Here is a 25,473-nt window from a genome sequence, read left to right on the forward strand (position 1 = left end):
TGGCAGTTTTTACACTTACTGCGACCACCGGAGTAATTTCCTTCTTTGCAAGGCCACACTCTGTAACACAATGCTGCTGGAGAAATCAATATTATCAGTGCTCCACACCAGCCTGTGTGCTGCTTGGGCTCTTTTGAGAGGTTCAACAGTGGCGTTACCCTCTCCGACCCACGCAGAATATATTTCAAATGTAACATACTGCTTACCTGGTGAAGCCATGAATTTGCGACAAGAAAACTTCACGGCAGTTCATGCTGGCCAGCTGAATTCCCTAAGTGAGGGATAACAAACGGAGCAGTAGTGTCTGGAGGAGTTGAGAAAAGTTGAGCTCGATAAAATCTTCAGAATACAACTGAGACTAATGCCTCAATAAGACTGCCATTTGTTTCTCAAACATGGACACTTTTCAACACGCAGTGTAGGACAGATTATATAGATCACCTCAAGGGTAACGTGGGCATTTGTGAGGAAAGAAGCCTCCTCTGTTTGTAATGGCAGGAACGAACAGATCCAGTTGCTGTGTGCCACAACATGAATCACCTCCCAGTGTCCTTGGGTTTTGCCACACCTCTGTTTTTTGGGGAGAGGGACAGAAGGCTTAACAAAACACTTTTGGGTTTTTTCCAATGAGAAAATAAGAACTGGTACGTTCATGATAAATGTATATTTGTATAGAAAGCCATTTATTTGGAGATGAAATATTTCCAGTTTTTAGAAAAAGCCCTTTTTTCCAGATTCCACGTCTGCAATTCATGGTTCCCACTCTCTCACCCTTTTTACTGTCATTTCCCCCACCGAGAAACACTGAGGGAGAAAAACAGCATGAAGAAGAAGTTCTGCCCAGATTTAAAATAACAGTACATTCAAAAAAGCACTCGTTTTTTGAAGGGCAACTTTTTTCAGACAATTTTCCGACAGGAAAGACAGCGATATCTGCAGAAGATTAAATACTGTTGGTGTAACCAAACTGTGTCTCTTCACCAGTTTTATTGCTGGTTTTGCGATTGCTTCACCTTAGCCGGTTTGGGTTCAAACCCCGACAATTTCAAAGTTTGGAAACGTACCAACCGAGGGCTGTTTGGCTCCTTTCAGAGCAAGGACAGCTTTTGAGAGCTGGAGGTCCGAGACCCGCTGGGCTGTCAGAGCCCCAGGAGATCCCACAGGGCTGGAAGCCCTGGTGGTGGTTGGGAGAGGAACGAGCTATGGGTTACAGACCTCGGGGCACCCACCATGCCGCTGATGTGCAGACCCACTTTCTGCATAGACACGGACCTGGTGGTACCGATGCTTTGGCTCCCGTCCACATCTACACCATACAATTCTCCAGAAATTGAGATGTCCATCCTATCCTGCCCCGCGGCGCTGAGGCTCGCCGTTGTCCTCCCCGCCACGGGTGCCGGTGGGAGGAGAGGTGATCGGCAGCGCGACGGGGGAGCAATCAGGAGGAACAGATCACAACAGACAGCAATCTGGAGACTGTAAAAATGAATAGTTTGTGTTCCACTGATTTTGATGTGGTCGTATCATCTGTGAATTATATACCCAGCTATTTTTCCAGTTAGCCATTATTCTGTCAGGCGATCGGCTGCCAATTCCAGCCCTCCTAACCATATGCACGGCCGTAAACCTTGAAAGCAGCTGTCTCCAAAGCAAGCCAGTTCAGGAAGAATAGGGAAACAAATTACATAAAAGCAGATTAACTTCTCTTTAACTTCCTTCAAAATATTTCTTCCCCACAGCCTCCGTAATCCCATTTTTTAAGGGAATTTGGTCTCTTTATTTGTTATACTTATCAGCATGACTTGAATTTAAAGCTTTATACTTCATATTTCTGCCCATGGACCTGTTGCAATTATAATCCTCAGCCTTTTCAATGGTGGGAATGGCTCTTTGAGCAGTTTTCAGCCTGTTACACTGATACTTCCCACAACACAACCAGGGCGCTCTTGGTGCGTTTAGTTGAGCAGCTCCTTGGTGGGCAGTGGCAATATTTGGACAGTCTCGGGGGGTTTATTGTTTTCTCTTTTAACTTTGGACTACTTGGATATGTAACTCTCACTTACCATCTCACAGCTGGGCAGGCGAGGCACCGAACCGGCAGTGCCTGCCAGCCACAGCCTGGGTTTAACCAGGACTGACGAGATGGAAAGATACCGTGTAAGGACATTTCTAACAAATGCAGTATTTCACAAGGTTTCAGAAAGTGTCATAATTTCTTCCTAAGGAAGCCAGCTATTTAGAAGAGACTCCTAAAATAATGCCAAAATGCTTCTGCGTGCACACTGGTCTTCATGATCTAGCTGAAATACAATAAACCTAAATGTGATGTACCCTCCCACATCCTCCCCGTTCTGCTCTAAAGCCTTTATCTTACTGTCTGAAAGACAAAGAATAGAGAGAACGGCTTACCAGGTGCCTAAATAAGTAGGAAGCATCCCTGCGTGGTGGGTGCTGCACACCAACGGCAGCGTGACCACCAGCGTGAGGCCGGGGCACCCCAGGAGCCGAGCGGGGTCTGCTCACAGCTCGGGCACCGCAGGGCTGCGCGAAAGGTCGCGCCGCTTCAAATCAGGTGATAAGAGCTTTGTTTAGAGGACGTCGGACTTTGTTCCTATGTTATCGCGAAGAAGAGGTCAAAGGCGAAGGTCAGGCGATGAAGGTGGACCAGCCCTGGTGCGGGACCACGGGAGGGCGAAGAGCACACAGAGCCCTACCTAAAATTAGGGTGCAGCGTGGGAAAGCGGGGGTCCTGGGGGACGCATTGCTGAGGTCCCGGTTACGAGCAGGAGTGCAGTTGGAGAGTAAGGAGGATAGCGGAGGAGATGGTCTTAGGGCCACGCTTTAGAAAGGCAGAGGGTGCTCAGCGGTGGGCGCAAGGGCTGCTCGTAGCTCGTGGCCGAGGTTTACTTACGCTGCCCTCTCTAAAGACCCCCTTCTCCTTTCCTTACCCAGAGAAAGACCTCGGGGCTTGCAGGAGTGCTGCTCTACTGACCCGGCCCTGTCTTCCCCGGACCGCGGGCAGCCCGGGCTGCTGCTCCACTGCCGAAATCCCACCGGGAAGGGCTCTGCGCCGCGGAGGAGCCCCGAGGAAGGAGCCGGGCGTCCGCCCCGTTTCGCTCTGCCGGGCTCAACGCCCCGGGAAAATCGCGTGCAACGTGGGAGGAGAGCAAGACTGGTCCCTTTGGGGAGAGCAAGAGATCAGAGAATTAAAAACTGAATGAGCTCCCTGTGCCCTCTGCAATTAAAGGGAACTTGAAAGAGTTTCAATTTGGTGATATCATTAATTTCCCCTCTTCCTCCTCCCTCCTGCTGCAGTTCAGAAGAGTCTTTTTCAACTGTTTATTGACTCTGTGATGAAAGACTGAGCTGAAGAGACCCTAAGAAAAGGAAAGTTTGAAAAGTTTTCAGCCCTTTCATCAGTTCTTTAAACAATGTTCTGAAAAACATGAGAGAAAGACTGTGTCTGAGAGAAATACTGTAATTAAAGCTGCGTGCAGTGGGCTTTGCTGTCCAAATGTGACTCGAATACTTGCAGCCCTATGTCATGTGAAGATTTGGTTCGCAATTTTGTCACAAATAAGGCTGTTAAGAAACACATTTATACTTACTCATTTATTTCCTTTATTTGCTAAGGAACAAAATTGCTTTAGTACACTAGCTAGGTAGGAAACATAGTGTATTATAGCTTAAAAATAAATGTGTGCGCACAGAACATGCATATGGCATGAACCCAGGGATTTGGGGGAGCATGGGATCAAACTGTGCCAAGCACCTCTAAAATAAAACCTGAGCACAGGGCACCCCACACCTGCATGGGCTCTCGTCTCATCCGAGGAGTCTGTGCCTGTCAACAAACCTACAGCAATATTTTTTAACATGTCTACCTTGTTCTACCAAAAATTCCATCTTTCTCAAGACCACACCTGAAAATTTTTGCCCTGTGTTTCTTTTCTTGTAATTCCTTGCAACCTTGTCCTGTAGCTGGAGGGCAACTGAGTCTTGATAACTCACAGGACGGTCCTGGAGACGATGGGAGCAACAGAGGGATGAGTATCACCGCCAACATACCCACTGGTGTAAAATGCCCTTGCCTGGGTCTACTCAGACAACACAAACAAGCGAACGGGAAGAGCTACCGTATCTCATTTTTCATGACTCCTGAAATGGAAGAAATCCTCAGAAATACCCTGGGCCCATCAAGTTTCCTGGGCACAGTGTGCCCACAGAAAGGATCAAAGACTTCAAACAACTCCGTTTCATTGGCACAATGGATCAAAGCTGCTTTCAAAGTCCAGCCAGCCAGAAGGCAGTGACAGTGACGAGTCCCTGATCAAAAGCATGCGGGCAAACACATGTGGCTTGCCGGTAACCTCTTATCAGAGCTTCATCGTGCGACAGCTTTGTTGTCATGGCAAGAGACGAAAGCCTGACAAGGGACTACTCGCTCCTGGACGTGGTGGTGGAGGAGGAGAAGGCACAGCCACGTGCTCCACGGCTACTCACGGGGGTCAGCGCTTGCAAATAGCCCCCGGCTTCTCACAATTAGAATTAAAAAGGGAACCCTCCAGAATCACAGACCACGTCACCACGCTGGTGTGAAGACACCACGTGGGAATCCTTGGGGCGAAGCTGCTGGCCGGTTGCAAGCTGGCGGCCCATGCCAACGGTGACCATCTGGCCTGCCTTTGGGACCTGCTGGAGATGGCTCCTCTAACTATTAATTTTTGTTGAATAAAGCTTTTCTGACATACTGTTTACATCTGCTGGAGTCTGCTAGTCAATTGATACAGCGCAGTGCTGAAGGCACCTGACATTTGGCTACCGTCCCCAAACTTGGCATTAGTCACAAGCAGGGAGCACGAGGGAGGAGCAGGAACTAAAAGGATGATTGAGATCTGTGGGGCAGGACTGAACAGAGCAGGAAGGGATAACACGGTAATCAAATTAGAAAGCAGTCCTAATTATTTCAGCAATCAAAAGCAATGACTCACCTTATCAGGCAGCCAACTAATACCATCACAGACATTTTCCTTGTTTATTTTCTTGTCTTCTCAGACTAGAAGGAGAACGTGGGGGATCCCATTCCTGGCCATCTGGCATTAGCGTGAAAAAGACGGTAAGAGATATTGTACAGTTGTCTTAGTAACTCCCTTCTAGATGATAAATTCACATGTTCTCATGCTCCGTGATTTTTTTTTTTTTTTTTTTTTTTTTTTTTTAGTCTTTACTCACCCAGACTACAACCCTAGGAGGTCTGTCCCTTTACAATCCCAACCTCAATCAGCTTACTTCAGGTGCCTTATTAAAACTGTGGTTCCCAGAGAATAATTTTTACTCAGAATTGAGAGTTTTATACACTGGAGTCACAGGTGGTGGGTCTGGCCACTGTTCACGCTTTCTCCTGAAGGGTGCCTTGAGCATCTGCCCTTGGTGGGACTCAAAGCACAGGTAGCTGACGGTGTAAGTTCCCCACACTTCTCATGGACTGACCATCAGGGACAAGCCCAAACTTGGCTCTGTGGTTGGCAATACTACATTTTTGCACTAGTGGCTTCCCTAGCACTACAGATTTAACCCAAATGTGGTATAATTACGTAATCGCACTGCTCTTTGAAAGCCACGGCTGTCCCGAAACCTGAGTAATGTTCCAAGGTCAGCCCAAGATCCCTGACATTTCAGGCACGATGCTTTCCTTGGCACCTGCAGTTGTCTCCCGTATGCTCTTGCATTTGTCTCACAAAGACTGAAAAATGAAAATAAGCTCCCATCCAAGTTTGCTTCTCCTTCTCTCGTACAAAGCTGCTCCGTAAATTGCCCTCAACGCTGCTGTACAAATGAGGCAGCTGCTGAGAGCCTGAAGAGCACCGCACGCATGGGAAGCAGTCTCCTAGCAATAAGGAAGATGTAAAAGCCCTCAAAATAGCTCCTCCTTCCATTTCTTTTCAGTGACTCATCGTGTACAATATGTTTTTGGGGGTTGGGTTTTTTGTTGTTTTTTTTTTCTTTCACTTTCTCACAGCAAAACCACTCACACCGCGTGTGTCAGGTGAAATGAGGCAAGGAAAAGGGTGCATGCACTGCCTTCATCTAAGAACACAGGAACATCCCAGGTGTCCCACACGAGCTGAATACATTTTACATTTTCTTGCTGACACAAGAGAACAAGCTGTAAGCACTGCAATGATTTGCAGTTACGAGGCGTTTTGCACAGCCTGGGCAGGCTAACCATCTACTCTGCCTGCTACGTCATACCAGCGCTTAGTGGATACGTTGCAAAACTGAGGGTAAATAGTTTTGAATGTGTCTCGTGTGTGGAAATCAGGAACAACCGCACTCAAGGCAGTGGAGTGGTACTGCTCTTAAATTGGTGTGAGGGGAGAATTATGTTGTCTGACCTGAGAGGGGTTTTAGCAGCAGTGGTAAGTAAAAAAGGAGCAGGTTTCCCATGCCGCTATTGGATTTACACCATCTTACAACCGAGCTGCCGTGAAGAGCTGCGGAACTGTCCAAGACAGAAATAATTATTTAAAAACCAAACACACATAGCCCAATGGCCAAATTTGCCATCAGTCCTAGAAGTACCTGGACATGTTTCTGAACCCCCCCCTAATTTTCTTATCTTTTTTCCTGAATAATCCTCACCCTCTAATTCTAATTGAAAAATACCTAAAAATAGTTCCAGAGAAGAACTCTAATGAATTATGCAATGGACATATGCTCTCGCATCAAATCTTGATGTTTACTTTATCTGATGTCATGCAGAAGATTGAAGCTTGGGACTGTGCTGGGAATGATCCCAGATATGCAGTAGGATTCTAGGTCACATCACTTCATCTCTGATCAGGCGTGGGAGCACCTGGGAGAGCAGATGGCTAGACAATGTAGCTATCACTGGTGGTTTTAATTTTCCTGGATTAAGAAGCAAGTACTATGCAAGTCGTTTGATTTGCTAAAGACGCAGCAGCAACCCTGGCACAGGAGAACCTTCCAGAGCTCTCATGATGAACTGCCTTCTCACACAGTTTCTGGTAGGACTGCAAATCTACAGGCAACTCATTCACCAGTCGTTTTCCAGTTATTGCCATTTTTATCGCATATCTCAGGAATATCCTGCCAAAAAAGACAATTTAAAATCTAGCTTCCAACCTTACTCCTGCGGTACGCTTTCTCCCAAGGTGACTGTAGACAAGGGAAGAACAAAACTCTTTAATTTTTTTTTTTTTAATTCTTGGTGACTGCACCTCCTTGCCGTTGTGAATCTGCAGCCTTCAGATCCACTAGCTGCAAACCTAGGTTGTTTCCAGAGCATCCTCATCCAGCAACACCTTAATCAGAGAATACACTGCATACCGCAAACCAGCAGCTTACTTCAGTCAGTCCTCACCCAGGTGAGCTGGCTGCAAGCCATCAAATTAGCTGCTGTCTCCTACACTCTGGTCAAAAACGCAGCTGGCATGAGCTGAGGCTGCTCGGGGAAGTCACAGCTGGCAGCACCAAGCCCCAAGAACTGTTAATCTTAACGACGATCTCTCACTAGGTTTCGGGGGCTGAACTTGGGGGAATCTTGTCCTGAACAGGGAATAAAGAAACAAATATTGTCCTGGAAAAAGAATTGCTAATCTTAACACACTGGACTTGATGATCTTAAAGGTCTTTTCCAACCTAAACGATTCTATGATTCATTCTGTAAGTAATCAATTAGCCAGTGGTGAAAAAGAGCACTATTTCAGAGATGGATACAAAGTGGTAAATTTATTTCTAGTATAACTCTATTGCCTTCCATGGAAATACATTAGGAGTGGATTTAGTCCAGTGTGGGTGTACAACTTATCACTACAACTTCATCCTTAAACCACACAGACAGATGTGAAGATTACCACGAGGGTTCCCAGATTTAGAATTCATAAATGAATTTCTCTGTTCTCTATAAAAAGCGCATAGCAGGATTATGTAGAGAAAATTACACATTCTGACACTAAATTTTAGTTAGGAGCAGCTTCGAGATAAAATTAACCAGTGGTAGCAAATGTATTATAATGAAACAACACTGATACTAAAAAAAAAAAAGCGAATTACACTCTTACTTTCACACCTATCAAATTTAGAGGAAGAAAAAACCTACAGTACCACTATGTGTATTATCAGGACAGTCAATGAGACATGAAACAAGGACGAACTCCATTTGCCTGGGCAAAAAGCCCAGTTTGGAAGTAATTGCTGTAGTGGTGTAGCAGCTGCAGATATAGCCAGATCAAATCCAAAGATCAAATGCTTATTTCATTTTGATAAAAGTCATTAAACCACAAATCAACTTACTTTGGAGTACAGTCAGGAAATAACTCTGTATATACCATCTGCACATAACTCTCCCCTAATAAATTAAAGCACTGACAGCAGCTTTCTTATGTGAAATCCCCAAACTTATATTTCATTAAGTATCAACATTTCTCATTTAGATTTTATTTAGCAGATAAGCCACTGCACCATGTTTAAAACCAGACCAGAGGATTTCTGAGCTGAGGGGGTGTGTTGGGACCGTCTGCCTCACTCGACGGCTCAGGATCAGGCTTTCGAAAGCACAGGAGACACCCCTCTCCCTTTGAGTCTCACGATGACAGACGGAGAAAGGAACGGCGTCCAGGGCTTACCTATAAAATCCGGGGAGCAGCAAGGAAGCTCTGGAAGCGTGGACTTCTTCAAGGATAGTCAAAATACAAGCAAGAGCGCAAGAAAAAAAATTGTAGAATGTAGCAATTGCATCGGAGCAATTTAATTATTGAAGTGCACTTTCTTCAATACATTAACTTGGCAATTCAATCAGTCTTTGGAGAGCTTTTGGCCATCCGTTACAGGGCTGCTTCAGCAGGCGCAGCCTCTGCCTGCAGGGTTGGGGCAACACCCGCCGAACCCCCCCGAGCATCCCTCGGCTCGCTAAGAGATTTGGTACAGTGGGTTCGGGGTGGGAAGGAGGATTTCACAGCAGTAGCAAGCTTTCTACTTCTCTCTGCTTCGATTTGAAGATTCCAGAGTCTTCATTAGTTATATCATTCCAATACAGACCATGATGCTACTGTGCATCGTGGCTTCTCAAGGGGCTGATGTAGGTTGTGCTGTAGAACCAATACAAGGCTAATAGCCTTCCTATACTTATTTAGGCTTGCCTAAACTCATACGGGCTTGTGAAGAAGAATTTAGGACTATTTTATTAGAGTCAAATTATAAGAGTCCCAGTCTTTTTGAAGAGCATTTTATTCTCCTTTTTAGTTCATCAGAATTTAAGCAGACAGGTTTTGTAGTAACACAAATCTCTGCCAGTTGTGCCAGAATCTGGCCCAGTTATCTATATCTACAAAACAAATTTCAGCTTTCATGCTGTGATTATAGCAATCAATCTCAAACTCTCACTGCCTATTAACTTAATAGATTGTTCTGGATGTCTGGAACTGCAATTCTAATACTACTAATGCTCATCAAAACTTTGAGGGAGCAAAGATCAAAACTTCATCTTAATAAATTAATCAATTTTTTTAGACTAGGAATCAATTTGTTGATTTACTCCTAAGACACCTCCCACAAAAGGTAATTCACTGTTACCTGTGCCCTTCAGAAAATCTCTGCATTACCGATTGATGCATTTAGAGCTAAAGAGATCATTATTAAATTCACGATTAGCAAAAAGTTATCAAGATAATGCTAGCCCAACTAATGGATAGATTATGAAATTTTCATATAAGTTCTTTTTTTTCATGGTAGTTCTTTTTTTATATTTACCTGCTAAGGACAAAGGGACTCACCTACTTGCGCTGTGTCGAGCTCCCACCATTCCTGGGATGGTGTCCTGTCCTCTGCAGAGAGCCCACAGAAGAGCTTCTTTTGGGTTGAGGAAACTAATACTCATTTCTGGCAGTCTTCTGCTGTCCCACATATATTCTTTTAGTGAGTCTCCCTTCCACCTGCATTAATTATTTGATTGGAAATTTTTGCCATGTAAGTGGGAATTACTTCTAATCCTCAAATTATTAGAATTCTTAGCATCCAGGAATTATTTTTGCAGATAAAAAGAAAAGTTTTAAACAAGTTTTGAAATATTCTTCTGAAAACTAATATAATAGCATAACTACTGGATTTTTTTAATAAAACCCCACCAATTTGAATTAATATTTATATTAATGGATTCTCTGTCTATGCTAAGCCTTGACGTGTTCTTACTTCAAGCCAAACTTTTCAAATATTAACCAGGAAGAAAGGGAGTTATGTCTACAATGCACAGTTATCAGGACACCAAGGCAAAGTTAGTCTACCAAAGGTGATGATATTAATAATGACATTTATGCTGCAGGAGTTTAATTAGACTGAAAAAGAATTTGTAGTAAAGATGTCACAATAACTCAAGACAAAATGAAAATCAGTCCGAAGGCATTCAGTCCTTAATTAGTTTGGGAGTAGTAGATTAAAGATAAACTTAGAAAAATTGGTGGAGTGACTGGTTATTAGGGGCCACTGGAATGTATAATGTCACATTAGATTTTTCACTTTTTGATGCTTTTAGGTAAGACCAAGTGCAAAATATTTTAAAACACACAGGAGCTGGTTTTTTTTTTTCCATTCTTCAAATGATCAAACATTTTTGCTTTTAATAAAACCAATGACAGTCACAAGCCTTGGTTGTTGACACTGATTTTTTCTCCTAAACATGATGAAATAATGAGCTGTGTGACACCTTGGTTATATATGGAAAATTGCAACTCTGCATACAGACAACATTCAATTTATGTGTACTGCCTTTTGAAAAATGAGGGGAAAAAAAGGTGTTTCTGATCATCCACAAGAAGTTACTTTCTTGGTGTTGGCTTGTTCTGTGCAAAACACATGAAAGGAATAACGAAGCAGAATGTTCATAAAAGAACAAGGAAGATTTTCAAGCTCTGTTGATTGATCTGTATGTGTTCACATTTAGGTAAGAAGAAAAGGCATCTATGCAAAACATCTTGCAGCCACCAGTAAATGGATTGTAAAGCCGTGGGACTCTGGTAGAGCTTTTCCAGCCGAGCCCTTGTGTCCTGCCTGGCTCTGGGATGCTGATGCCCTTAACGTCGGGGTGCCTGGCTGCTTTCCACCCCCACTGATGTCAACAGCAAACTCGCACTGATTTTCAACTCTAAGCTCACAACGTAATATATTGACCAAGCAAAAATAGAAGCCAAACATGTAGGTCATTCAAAAGACCTCATTTTATGTTCTTATTAAAGGAAGAGACCTGAAGGAGGAAGGAAGTTCACTCAGACCAAAATCCTGGGAAGCTGCCATCTCTGACCAGGAGGTTGTCTGTCCAACATCTCCAAGACCCTCTGCCATGAATTTTCTCCCTGACTTGGGTACCAAACAAGTCAGGTAGAGTGGCCCATCCTTCACCTTCCAGTAGTATTCATTTAAAACAAAAACTAGGGAAAAAACCCCACAGAAAAGACAGTAACGTACTCGTCTGCCTGATTTGGTGAAGGAACCTTAACCCTGCATCCTGTGGGATGGCTTTAACGACCCGTTTTGATTTCACACAAAACATTTTCTTCTAATTTATCCCAAGTGGAAGAGACTCAGCAGATTAGGGAAATTCAAAATGAGGAAGAAAATGCATTTAGTAGAAAAATCTAGCATTACATAGATTGTAAATATCCTAATAGTAATAGCAGAGGCTATTTTGAGAACGTTATTCAACCATATTCCTGCTTTAAACAATTTCTGCATCAAACCCTACCTAAAACAAGAACGCAGTGAACAAAGCAAAACAGCAGCTCTCCCTAATTTGCACTCAAAGTGGTTAATTTTCTGGATTGACTAATGCATCGCTTTTTATTGTAAACTTCATGCAACTGTATCAATATGCATTTCTCATCTAAAGAAATACCCAACAGCCGTGCTAGATTCCTGTCTGCACACTGCATCTCTGTGAACATCTACAGTGCCTCATTAGCATCGACACACCCTAGTTTAAATAAAAGCAAACCTGCACTTGCCTAACGATAAAAGTATGGTCTTGAACTGTCCGCCTTCAAAAATTCCTCTCTCTCTCTTTGCCCTTACCCAAGGACAGAGACATTTCCCCATCTTTAGGATAGCTTAAAATGCTGTTCTCAGCCTTTCGGTGCTCGGTGCATATGGTGCTCCCCATGCCATTTCCCACTGCAATCTTTCTGCCACTTCCCTCGCTGGCCTCGGGCTTTCTGTACAGGTGCTGCAGCAGACTGCTTCTTTACTGCTGATTTGTGCTGTCGTTATTCACTCTCTCTACTCTTCTCCTTGGCTCGAGTCATGCTGTTTTCTTCTATGCTGGATTGTTAAACCAAAGTATGAATAGCATCCCTTCCAAAAAAAAAAAAAAAAAAAGGCACTGTTAAATCAGGCTATTCTTTTGACCTTCCATAGGGTCAAAAGAGGTTGAAGGCTTTTTCACCTGTATCTAAACATTTTTTTTTATGGGAAAGGAGTAAATTACATTACATACATCAGGAGTATGAAAGGGTCTACTGCTGTGAATTTTGGAGTACAATTCCCACAGCCAGCGAGGAGAGTGATTTTGTCTCACCAGCCCATAAGACAGATTACCGTTTCTTCAAACCTCACTTTGTTTTGGTTTCTTTATTAGAATCAAGAGAGATTTCTGAGCGAGGAGCTAAACAAAAGCATCAGTGGGTGGGTAACTTGCAGGGAGGTCAGCATTTACACCCATCTCCTCCAGGTCACGTCTTCTCAGCAGCCTCGTGGCACTGGTCCGGCAGTGGCACAAGGGGGATCAGTTGTCTGGGAAGCTTAGCAGGATGGAGAAAAAGACAATTCTTCTACCACGAGTAGGCAGGGAAGAGGGCAACCACGGCAGATGGCAGAGAAGAAACACACAGTGGCTTGTGCTGGATGACTCGCTCTCAGTTAGCATTTCTGGAAAAAACAACAGAGTTACCATATAATTACATGCATCCCTCATGCTTTGTCTTTCTCCCTGCACGGAGAATCCCTCTTCGTAACCTTTGGGGGACTAGAGGCACAAAAAGAAAGGTGCCGCACCAGCAAGGCGTGCTGGCCGGCTTCTGCGGAGAGAAATCAGCTTGTGCTGTGCGGGGCCGTGGCGTGGCCGGCCCGCTCCTGGCTCCGTCGCTGGCTGCTCTGAAGGAAGCTCAGACCTCCCTCCCCTGCCCTGCCACCCCTTTCACCACGACACACCACTCGGCCAACGCTGAGCACGTCTTTGGAAGCCCAGTACACTCAAGTCTTCTACTTTTAACGCCAAGGTCCGAGTCAGAGCAGAGAGCTTAGAGTTCACTCTAACATCTTCCGTAAAATTAATTACTGGTCACTTGACAAAATAAATTGACCTTATAATAAGGTTTCTAAAAATGCAATTGGTATAATTCTTTAAATTACTTTCTGTATATGGTAACAAGTTCTTTCCTGCCTTACACTTCCCCGAATGCTGCACGCACTGAGTATAAGGCAGGGAAGAGTTTAACCTCTAATATATAAGTGTCATGCATTTATTTCCCTAGGGAACTGACCTGATCTAGAGCATCGGCTATTTACAACACATTCAAAAATAAATCGCAAGGCAAAAAGGCAGAAAGGCTGTTACAAAAGGCTATATTTGTTGATAAAACTAGAAAAAAAAGTAATACGGCTGTGGATCCCCATACAAAGTTACCTTCACAGTATGCTGTAAATTTTAAATTGTTACTAAACCCACGTGTTACTCACAACTAAGGCAACTCCCCGCAACGGGCACAGCAATGCCGCATGGTCAGAGCAAACGGCCCCTGCTGTACGCTCATCAGTCCAACCCTGAACAATTTCTTCCCTCTCTGGCCTACGGGATTTGAGGGCACGGCTCCGGACTAGATCCCTCTTGGATGAGATGGCCTCATCCGCACTGCACACCCGCTGGGACCCGCAAGGCAATCCTACGGCAGAATGGCGACGTCGGTCCAGGAGAGCGGAGATGATATACCGGAGATGTTTCACAGCTCATCAGAGCTGCGAGACAGCATGATGATGAGAACACGCATTGCATCTGTGACAGCAGCCCTGGAGAGTTTCCTCTTGGAGGGAACTAGCTGGCTCGCTTCAAAACAGCATCTAGCATGGACAGTCAGACGGCGAAGACCAGGAGCAAACAACGGAGTGAAGTTATTTGGCAACAGAGATGGGCCCTGAGTCATTTCTTGGATCTGGTCTTCAAACACAGTGTGACAGGCAGAGCTATAGTCAGGTTTTGGAAGAGCCGCATAAGGAGCAGACAGTGGATAAATGTGCCAAATATCCTCTTACCTTCTAACTGTCCCGTTTCCCCAATGCTTAATCTTGCCTGTTGCTGCAGTTGCCGTCAACCGACCACGTGGCACTACGCTGCAGCTAGGAGACAACATTGGTTATTTTGGTGGGGTGAGGACACTGGGGAGTTTTTATTCAAAAAAAATCTAGCATAGTTGAGGAAAGCTCAGTTTAATCTGACCCTACTGGATAATCTCTCTGAGTAACATCTGCATTTGGACTGCAGCAGAGGGAAGATTAGAAATTTCCGATCATTAACTCTCACGAATACAGATTTTCAAGCATTCCTCATAAGCCCAGAGCATCACCTGCTAATGCGACTGCTTTTCACTCTGCCACGTTCCAAGTAGGCAATCGCAGGAGAAGGCGGTCGCGGGCAGTATTTATTTGCCCACGGCGGTGCATCTCGGCATCTGGGAGTCGGTAGGTGCGTGAATCGTGGGACACGCTTAGGGCTTGCAGGGACTCCTGCAGCCAGAAGGGAAAAGATGTCATTTCAAGAAGAACTACAGTTCTTTCGTTCTCTCCTTGTTTTTCTTGATAGCTATGAGCATTTGTCCCTTTTCATTCCCCTTGCTAACTTTTATCAGCAGAGAAGACCATCGAAGAATGACACTTGAACAGAGCAACAACTTACCTGCGCCAGCAAAGCAAGACTCAAAGTAAGTCACCGCACTGACTTCTTATGATGAAATATTGATAGAAAATACTATAACACAAGAAGTTTAAAATCACTCAGTCCTTTATATACAAATCTTTTCTGTTCAACTGTAGCCTAGTGGTACCAGATCGCTTTTTTAACTTACGTACGAATAAAACAGACTTTTCAGAAAAGGCAAACATATCTTGTGAGAAATTTCAAAATAATTTTTTTTTTCTGTTTGCAAATTTTTTAGGTTTGTTTCCATTAGTCATTTTCAGGAATACATTATGAAACAAAAGGTATGAGAAAATGTTTTTATATTATGAAGACATTACAACTTTTCAATCTTCTGTTCTTTTTCCTGTGGCAAAAAGGAAAAGGAAATAAAATAAATTGGAAGAAGAATTTTCTTGCACTAGAATTACCCAAAACCATGATCAATGTTTTTCTAAGAGGAAAATCTGAAGAAATCAAAATGTTTTCATGAAACATTCATTGAAACTATATGCTGACAAAATAGCTTTTCAGTCAAAACTTTTCACTGGGTTTACTTAACATTGTACGTATATGTTAAAAAACTTGTTTCTAGAGTACCAGAAGGCCAGAGGGTTTTGTCTCACTTAACTGCTTTTTTTCAGAATAAACTCTACAATACCCTTGAGGTCTTTGCAATCGCTTTATGGGGCTACGTAAACGCTCTGTTTCTCTTAGATGTGCTGAAACGATCCATACCCTAACCATAGGGTCACAGTGGAGCTCCAGCCTGCAGCGACCTACCCAGCTTCCAGAGGTTTCTCGGCTGAGGGACGATGGGCACAACTGTGCTACTGCACCTCCTAGCTCAACCTCCAAGTAACCACGAGAAGTCCCTCCGTGACCAGAAATCCCATTTGAACCCACCCAAGTGCACCCAGCCCAGGCTCCTCTCCCGTACACCACTGCTGCAGATCGGGACTTCCAAACACCTTGGTGAGGCAGATGTTTTGCTCCACCACTCCACATCTACTCGTTTGATGAATTGTGAAACTATAGCTTGCTGATCATTAGTAAAACTTGCTGTAACTGTGTAATGATTGTGGTGAAAGAAATCAAGTGACGCCCCAGGAGCCATCCACTAATTATTTGGTATCTAATTAATGACACAATTTATTTTTTGACCTCCTTGTCAAACTATGCAGAGTTCTAATTAATTGATAAAAGCTGAAACTACCAAGGGTGTGCTGAAGTTTTGTTTGGTCAACTTTGAGACAGAATTGGTACCCACATTGTCTCCGGCACGTTGTGTAGAGTTCAGTGACAGAGATCGAGAGGAACCAGAACACAAAATGCTGCTAAGATGAACTTGGCAAGATTATGTGAGTAAAATATCATCGCCTGAAGCCATGCCACCTTGCTGGGATAACATCCAATCTCTCATGTCAAGCTACATAAACCAGGGTAATGAGTGAGGAGCACCTAGATGGCCCAGGAAGGGGCACTCATTAGTCAGCATGTAGCACACTGTCATCTTGGTCAGAGGCACGCTGATTTCTAGCCAGGAAGGCACAACTTACCTTCGCACGAGTGCCTTTTGGATGAGTGGAAAAACCCAAAGGACAGCTAAAATAATTATTGATCCTGTTGTGGAATTTTCTCACACATGCATTTTCATGGTGTGAATATAGCCCGGAGACTCAAGAGCCCTTTTGGGCTCTTCAGGAATAAATGAAACCTTATACTATCCCCTAAGGTGTTTCAAGAGAAAAAAAGCTGTGCTTACGTTGCAGCCAAACCATGCAGCCTACAATCGAAAGGAGAGAAAGGGTGGCCAAGGTGGAAGACATCTTCCCTTGTAGAATATACTCACTTCTTTTCTTGAGCTCTCTCTTTCTCAATTGCACTTTTTATTGACAGATGCAAAGCAAGACTAATGAACTATTGATAACACTGGCACAAAGGATTATTAGACAAAGCAATTTTATTTTGTGGGCATTGATTTATACGTCACAACCACAGTACAAATGAAAATAGTAGTTTAGATAGATGAACTTGAATGCTAAACAGGTAGTCATCCTGTTTATTCCTAATACCTGGCCTAAATGCACTTCTAGATATGTTTACTTGTACCTCTGTGTACTCTATATACTTACAGATAACGCTTGCAGATTTTCTAGATAATGGTATTTGGAGAGAAACCTAAAGCAACCCGAACATTAAAACAGGAATGCTGTTTTGAAAGGGTGTGAATCTTGACATCATACTGAATAGTTTTAATTTGAACCAGTGATTCCCAAACACACACACAAAAAAAAGAGATGTCCAGGCACAAAAGGAATCTGCGAGTAAAAATATGTGAAAAGAAGGGGCTTGTCCTTAAGCAGCCTCTAATAAGTATGAAATTTGCTGGCTTGAGAAAGAGAGTAGGCTGAACCAGGAGGATGGGTCTTACCATTTTACTGCAGGCAAGTAACTCTGTCCACGGCCTCTTGGAGAGCTGGTGCCTGTCCAGAGCCAGCGAAGCTGCTGATTAGCACCTGCGAGGAAATAAATTCTGTCTGATCCTGAGAACCAGGCAGACATGGCGTCCGAATTTTAATTTTCATCTGTGGCATTCGTCTGACATTTAATTTGACGGCAGCTGCTGCATTAAGGACTGTCTTAACCCAGATGGAATTATGAAAACAGTAGTGAAATTTGTCCTCTTACTCTGGTGAGTCCAGAGGGAAATTTCAAAGACTAAGACATAAAGACCTAATTTTGCTGGCTTTCCAATGGCAAATAGGTAGCCAGCACCCATTTCTGTCTTTAAAAGCTTCCTCTAGCTCTCCTGGTGAGTAATCAATCATCTCTTAAAAAGAACTGCCATTGGCCTCTCCACCATCATGATTAATACTCAATCCCTCCAGACCACAAGCTCAGCTAAAACAATATGAAGGGCACGTACACAAGAAGCGATCCGATGATGCTAAGCCAAAAACAATACCCGGGATTTCCAAGAGAAGGCTGTTCCACTTGCAGTTTCACTCTGGAAGGTAGTAAAATAAAAACGCACTTTAATGAACTTCTAGAGGAAAAAGGTTTCCTTTTTTTTAATACAAGCCAGAACAACAGGACACTTCCCCTACCTGAGGCTCTGTTAAACATGACTTTTCAAAAAGCCATCTCCAATACTCCAGGGATTAAATTATTTTCTGAAAGCCAATTCGTTCCCATCGTTACTACTGGTATAAAGCTGTGAGTTTTTTTGCTCCCCCCCACCCCCGCTTTTTTCCAGTGCTAGAAATAGATTAAACTGGCACTTCAGGATGCTGAGCTGCAGTTTCAGCTGAGCTCTGTGGTTCACAGAGATTTATCAAAAATGACAAGATTCAACATCTAGGAGTTGTCTCGTAGTGCCCAGGAGCTCAAAGAAAATACAGCAGTTACAACAGTAACCAGAGAGAAATAAGGAAAGTGTTGGAAAAAAGAAACGCGTGGTCCTTGAAAATCAAAGGTTGGACACAAACGGGAAGATGCTGTGCTGATCAGCACTGTCCATTAGTGAGCAAGAAAAACTCACTGCCTGCATCCTCAAAATGAAAAAGCAGGCAAAGCTGCCCTTCATTTCAGCTCCAAGGGCTGTTATAAACTTCCTCGCAGTTACCTGTCAGAGTGTCCAAGATGCAGAGTTTTTCTCCTGTTCCATTTGCAAACAGCATGCTATTAGCTGGAAAGTGATGACCGTCTGTTTGTGATCACTTCTAGCTTAAGCTATCACTGTAATAGTAAAACACAATATTCTGTAAGTGCATTCTCTTCTTCATACACATGCATGTAAAGCAAATTATGATATATATGAAAAAGGCTAAGAAAAAATTGGAATATCTGTACAGTAAATATTTATCATAGAATGGTTTGGGTTGGAAGGGACCTTAAAGATCGTCTAGCTCCAACCCCCCTGCCATGGGCAGGGACACCTTCCACCAGACCAGGTTGCTCAAAGCCCCATCCATCCTGGCCTTGAACACTGCCAGGGATGGGGCATCCACAGTTTATCTGGGCAACCTGTTCCAGTGCCTCACCACCCTCACAGGGAAGAATTTACTCCTTATATCTAATCTAAATCTACCCTCTTTCAGTTTAAAGCCATTACCCCTTGTCCTATCACTACATGCCCCTGTAGAAAGTCCCTCTCCAGGTTTCTTGTAGCCCCCCCTTTAGGTACTGGCAGGCTGCTCTAAGGTCTCCCCGGAGCCTTCTCTTCTCCAGGCTGAACAACCCCAACTCTCAGCCTGTCCTCATAGGAGAGGTGCTCCAGCCCTCCTATCATCTTCGTGGCCCTCCTCTGGACTCGCTCCAACAGGTCCGTGTCCTTCTAATGTTGGGGGACCCAGAGCTGAACGCAGTACTGCAGGTGGGGTCTCACCAGAGCGGAGCAGAGGGGCAGAATCCCCTCCCTCGACCTGCTGGTCACGCTTCTTTTGATGCAGACCAGGATACGGTTGGCTTTCTGGGCTGCAAACACACATGAAGCACAAAATCATGTCCTCTGCATAATCAGTCTTTGCTTGGATAACCCTCCCTGCCTAAACTAATACTTATGATTGAGAAGCATCTTGCAGCCAGACTGCATCATTTCTACTAAAACTAATATAATGCAGGTGGAACAGAGGCACTGACAGAGACTGGATTTCACCATATCAGAAGCAGTGACATCCTTTCCCTGGGCCAGAGCAGGACCAAGCATGCCCCATGCTCTGCTGCTACAGAATTCCTTCTCCCACAGAAACAAAATACAGAAAACCTGGGGCTATTCCAAGCCACACAGTGAGCCAGGTAGGATTCTGCAGAGAAAGACTGTCTGCCTTTTCCTCCCGATTCCTACAACGAAAGTTAAGGGGAAAGTTATGGATTCATACAATGAAAGTTAAGGTAATTGGAAAAACCAGCATGTGGTGCTCTATATTATCTCTCTGTCCGAGTAATTTTTATTTGGTGGTGTCGGTCTCTTGCATGTACATGGCAGGTGTCTGCGTGGTCTCTCTCGATGTCGCTGCCTCTACTTTCACCTTGGACAGACTGCCCTTTCAGCACATTAGGCACCCTCACATGCCTGTCTGCAGCCAAGGGAACGTTGCTCTGTGTTACACTTCTTGCATCTACCTTTCACGTAGGTGTATTTTAGAAAGAGCTTGTCCCAAGGTTGTACACAATAACAAAGAGATAACATTAAAAAAATTCAGTATCATAGTACACGAACTCAACCACCTCAGGTCCGCTCCAATATTTCATTAGCTATTTCACATGCATAAACTGAGCTGAAGTACCTAGAGCTGTAGACAAGGGCAGTGAGTATAACCACAGCAAGATATGAGAGCACCCAGGTTTCTTCTAATAAATAATGATTCTAATAAACACCTATAAGAGACACCCATTACAAAGCAATAAGCTTGCATAGCAAAAAGGAATCTGAAAAAGAAAGCTCCACAGTAAAAGAATTCCTGCACTCAGGTAGGACTTTGTAGGTCTCCTAATTCCTTTATGGAAGTCAAAGGCAAATTCCTCCGTGAAGAAACAACATCCTGGCCATCCTCCTCTCCCTCCCATGCGCCAAGACCTTCTCCTTTACAGATTTGGAAATAGCCTGAAGGAGTTAAGCTAATCCAGACGAGAGTGAAATGGAAATAACTCCCATAAGACCTTTGGGAAAGCTTAATCCAATCTTCTCTTGTGAACTAGATATTATTCCCCTTTTACTTGCCTTCAGTGGTGATAAACTGCAGACAAAAGAGATAAGGGACTCACACACCTCACATTTAACCACTCATAGTAAATACACTTCTCGCTTTTGCTTATCTTACAGCCTAGTATGGATTTCCTTTTAGTAACCTCCTGAATTACAATCAAATTATACTTTCAGGGCCATTGAATTGCATGACTTGCAATACCTTAATGGGTTCTGTTCCGGCTCCTCAGGAAGGACTTGTAATCCCTGTCGTCTTCTATATTTCAGTGAGACTTAAGGATATGCTTCACTGCTATGCAGAATAGCACTACCCTAAATTTACCAGAGTAAGTTCTGTGCAAACAGTGCATGGGCGACTGAACTGCCTCTTCTAAGAAAAATTTTAATAGCATATGTTTCTTCTTTTGCCTTATAGTGACAGTACAGGGTTTGAATGGTACAGTAATTCCAAAAACTCCTTCAGACATTTATTCAATTTGAATTAATTGTGCACAGTCTATATGCCTGGTGTCGGCTGCTCTGCAAACTATTTGAAAATAAATGAAAGTATTAACGCTCAGAAATGGTGCAGCATGCCACATTCCTCTTGACACCACTGACAGCGTATTTCTTAGATATGCTTCCACCCTATAATAAAGAAATTGTTGCTTTGTTAGTTATGGGCTACGTAGCAAAGGAAATACAGCATCTGCTCTATAGCTTTCTTTGCTGTGCTGAAATCAGTTTTTGAATTATATAAACGTTTAGGTAATTGAAATACGAGAGAGGGAGAATAAACACAATCTAAAAGTCCTAAAGAGACCTCTTGTCAGGACTGATTGCTCTCCCCTGAATTTTGAAGGTCAGGATGGTGTCCAAGGTAAATGTGCTGATTCGTCAGAAGTCAGTTCAGATGCACAGCTGTTCTCCTCCAGGCTCCCCCTCCTTAAGGATCCAACATGAAAACCAGAAAACATTTATATTACTCACACGGGACTAAGCGAAGAGCTACAGTACTGTGCATCTCCTCTCCCGTACTGTCTGACACAGTAAGAAAAATATTCTCCAGTCCATGTTTGCAGCCAGAATATCCTGTCACCGCACAGTGATCCTCTGGCCAAGACTTTCAGTCGTCAGTGTGGCTCGTTACTTCTTCAACTGGGCAGACTCTGGGGGAGAGGCACTCGGCTGGTCTTGGAAATCAAATCTTTTAGGCTGTTTTATGCTGAGTTCCTGATGAGTTTCAATAAAATTGACAAGTTACTTTTCCCTCTCCCTCCCCAATTATACAGGTACTACCCTGCAATTATACCGCATCATAAAATAACTGGTGATAACTTCTCTTCAACAAGGTATTTCCCAGTACAGTTCAATGAATACATGAATAAGCAAGTATAGCAGTAGATTAAGGGATTATGGACATAATCGAGTAAGAAATGAAACAAAGTATTGAGATTTTGAGATTATACTTTGAAACAGTGGATGAATTATCTGCTGCTGAAAATAGGTTATTTTTGGAAGGTGTATATGACATCTCTAGAAAAAGATCACAGGAGGTATCTCTGAATACTTCCCCCACTGATAGCAAATCAGGGCCATATAAATAATTAAGAAATTCTGCTTAGAAGACAAAGCATGTAGAAAAATTGCTTAACTTTCAATACTACTGATTTTGTACCAGTTAAAACAAGTGCCATACCACCACTACTCTGTACACCCCCAAACACAGAAGAGCTGGAATAAACTGGGCTAATTAAAAAGCTTCTATTGGTTTGAGCAAAATCACTTTTGGTGTGGGTATTCCCACTTGGGTTTGAACTTCTGTCCAATGGGGTACCTTACTTCTGTTGACTTTGCTCAACATCTTGAAGACCAACAGCACCTACAAGAAAGCAGGTATTTAGTAGAGATTACAAACATGCAGATGGTTCGACCAATGCAATTCTCATTATTTTCAAACAAACTAAACTACAAATAAGCTTAGATCTAGAGAGGATCTGAAAGGATATCAGGTATGCAGAATGCCACTCCTGTACCTACCAAAGTAGCTCTTCTTTAGCAGCTCTTACAGCTACTGCAGCAAAACCATCAGGTGTTAGTTAGCATCACGCTGGTTCACACAATCTGAAAGCGCACCGAGGAGCAGTGAGGACATTTTGGAGGTAAGAACGTCTGTGCCTTCAAAGAGAAAACAAATAGGAAGAGTTTTCTTCTGCAGGCACCATGCACACGGCATGTAAAAACAACAAAGTCTGAGGTGTCGGGCTCCCCGCCGTGCCACCACCATCAGGCGGGCAGAAGTCTTCTCCTCCACCGCTCCATCGGAGGGGACTGCCCACCCCGCTCACAAGGTGACGGTGGGAACCTTCCTCCACGTGCCAGCACAGCGACCTTGGGAAGCCAGCGGCCCGTGAACTCATGCTTTTCAGCTAAGTACTTAATCGCCAGGTCCACTAAGAAAAATCGCACACTCCGGAGATAATCAGAGTAGCGACTTCCTCTGTCTGCAGCTACTAGGTGGGAGACAAAAATCCCTCTTCTCCCTTTATTCCATCATGCTTTTTTAAAACTGTTATCATGGTTTTTTCCAGCTATATTCCCAATAAGCCATCAGGTAAGAAATAGTGTTTGCCAGCCCTGAAAAGAAGTAAACTTTGCTGGCAACATCATTTATCAGGATAGGGAAAAAAATGTTTGAATAACATGTAGGAGGAAATTTCCCCATAAGACAATTTGAAGAGTTGTCGACAGGCACCAGATGAATGGAGAGAAGCGCTGGATGCTGTGCGATGAGCAGAGAAGAGAGGGAATGGTTTTCAGCAGCACTGGTTTCAAATGGAAAACTAATTTCTTTCTGACTGGGTCCAAAGTGCTTTTCAACCTCACCTGCCTTTAAACACCCCAGGGTACGAGTCTGCGGAGTGCAGTGTGTGATGAGAAGTGATTCACCAAAGGATGCACATTTCCAAACGCATCCCAGACAGCCCCAGCTTGGCTCCTATGGCACCTGCGTGGCCCTTCCAACATTCACACGCTGTGTATATTTGACCATAATATTCATTATTTGTGCCCTCCAGCTGGAGGAGGAAGCCAACCTCCATCATTTATGAGTTTATTTAAGGCCTCAGTCAGGCAGTAGGATTTCTGCTGGCCAAATCTTGCACTAGTTTTTCCCAACAGTAATGTTTCTGATAACAAAACAAATTGCCACAGATGTATTCTACCTTAAAACAAACATGCTGCATTCACACGAGTAGAAAATTGGTGAATATTAAAATAGGCATCATGAATATTCAAATGTATTTGCAATTTAAGAGACTTCAACTGCGTCCTTGTCCTTTGTGTGTTTTCCACAAATACTGAAAAGGGGTCTTCCCTGGGAGAAACATTCACCACCCCAGGAAGTTTTTAAGAAGCAACCCACTCAAGTTACTGCAAATATTCACAAACCAGATACTTTAAACTGGTGTGTATTCGCAGGAGATAGCTGATTCTGGGAACCTCCAATTAGGCAGCAGAAACTCTTCCTACGGCCTCCTCAGAAAAGAACTAAAGCAAAAGGCTGATTTTGATAAATTTTTCAGCAAAGATTTTTGAAATGGGAAATACAAATGTGAGAAAGAGACAAACTTCACCCGTAAATCATTCACTCAGCATTGTGAGGGGAGGAAATGCCACAGCAAGCCAAGCTGGAAGCAGCAGCTACACGTAAGTCAAGTATATTAACTGTGCGCAACCAGCGGCTGAACAGCTAGTGTATACTGACTTTCCTGAAAGGTCTGAACTGGGGCCCCCAGCCCAAGAATCTTCCTAATTAGAGTAATCTCTAATAACCTAATCTTGCACCTTGATGCACAGCGGCATGTCAGGGTAGTGGGTTTCTGTGCACAAAACCCCGCAGCCACCAACTCCAGCCGCCTCCATCCCCTACCTTTAACTAAGGTAGCTGTATTTTTGATCTTTAAAATAGACAGAATCATCCTTTTTCCTTTCATAACTGTTTGCACTGTGATCACTTCAGAGGATATTGTATTTATGTCAGTCTAGTGTCTGTGATAAGATGCCTCCAAACACTAACAGAATCTAAAGCATTAGCAACAACAAATATTTAGCCCTTCAGTTTAATCATGATGATAAAGGGGCATGAAATCTTGTCCATGTAATTCCACCTGGAGGCTTTCTTCTACACACAAAACACTGCACAGTCATCAGTTTTGTTAGATTTCCTCACGTAGATGTCCAATAACCTTCAAACAAACCAAATTCATAACATTACCAGATGTGTTCATTTTTCTTTTCATGGGAATATGGCATGAAAGGTCTATGGGTAGGAAGTAACAACACAAACAAGAACAAGTACTGTTCTGCTGGTTTGAAAGCGGAGCTTCAAATATCCTGGCCTGTCTCTGAATTTTATTTACCTTTCAGAATTTTTTAGTTTACAAAATGGCCCAACAAGGATAATTAGACTAGAAACACGCCTGACGATTCTAAATGCTCTCTGTCAAGCATATGGGCTAACGCCTATTTTTATTAATTCTCTGTTTTTCAAGCAAGATACAATTGTATTAGAAGCAGTATGTAGGTGGCTCATTTTTCCCTCCTCACATTCCCTTTGACAGTAGTTTGAAATAACATTCATCAAACAGTATAAAAAAGTTGAAAGAAATTAATTAAGCAAGCTAGGAGGAAAAATAAGATGTCTTTTCAACAGTACTTGGGTTATTCAGTCTTATAGTGCTGCATATTGTAATTTTCTGAGCAGAAAAGGCAGAATAACGCTGTACCTCTGCACAACTACGAAACATCACATTTTCAACATCACTGTTGG

General features: G+C 43.4%; 1 long non-coding RNA gene across 1 annotated transcript in view; it reads right to left on the reverse strand.

The window, feature by feature from the left end:
- Window positions 1-25,473, reverse strand: part of LOC115333392 — an 86,610-nt gene that overhangs the window by 57,870 nt on the left and 3,267 nt on the right. The window contains exons 2-13 of the long non-coding RNA XR_005930929.1: window positions 22,683-22,820; window positions 22,480-22,524; window positions 19,344-21,875; window positions 18,582-18,694; window positions 17,388-17,963; window positions 14,954-15,025; window positions 14,625-14,784; window positions 13,744-14,397; window positions 12,082-12,933; window positions 8,649-9,953; window positions 4,992-5,093; window positions 207-1,476 (exon numbers count right to left, since the gene is read on the reverse strand). This is a non-coding gene — a long non-coding RNA (uncharacterized LOC115333392). The remainder of the gene's footprint in view (window positions 1-206; window positions 1,477-4,991; window positions 5,094-8,648; window positions 9,954-12,081; window positions 12,934-13,743; window positions 14,398-14,624; window positions 14,785-14,953; window positions 15,026-17,387; window positions 17,964-18,581; window positions 18,695-19,343; window positions 21,876-22,479; window positions 22,525-22,682; window positions 22,821-25,473) is intronic.

Source organism: Aquila chrysaetos, chromosome 20 (genome assembly GCF_900496995.4).
Source record: "Aquila chrysaetos chrysaetos chromosome 20, bAquChr1.4, whole genome shotgun sequence".
NCBI lineage: Eukaryota > Metazoa > Chordata > Aves > Accipitriformes > Accipitridae > Aquila > Aquila chrysaetos.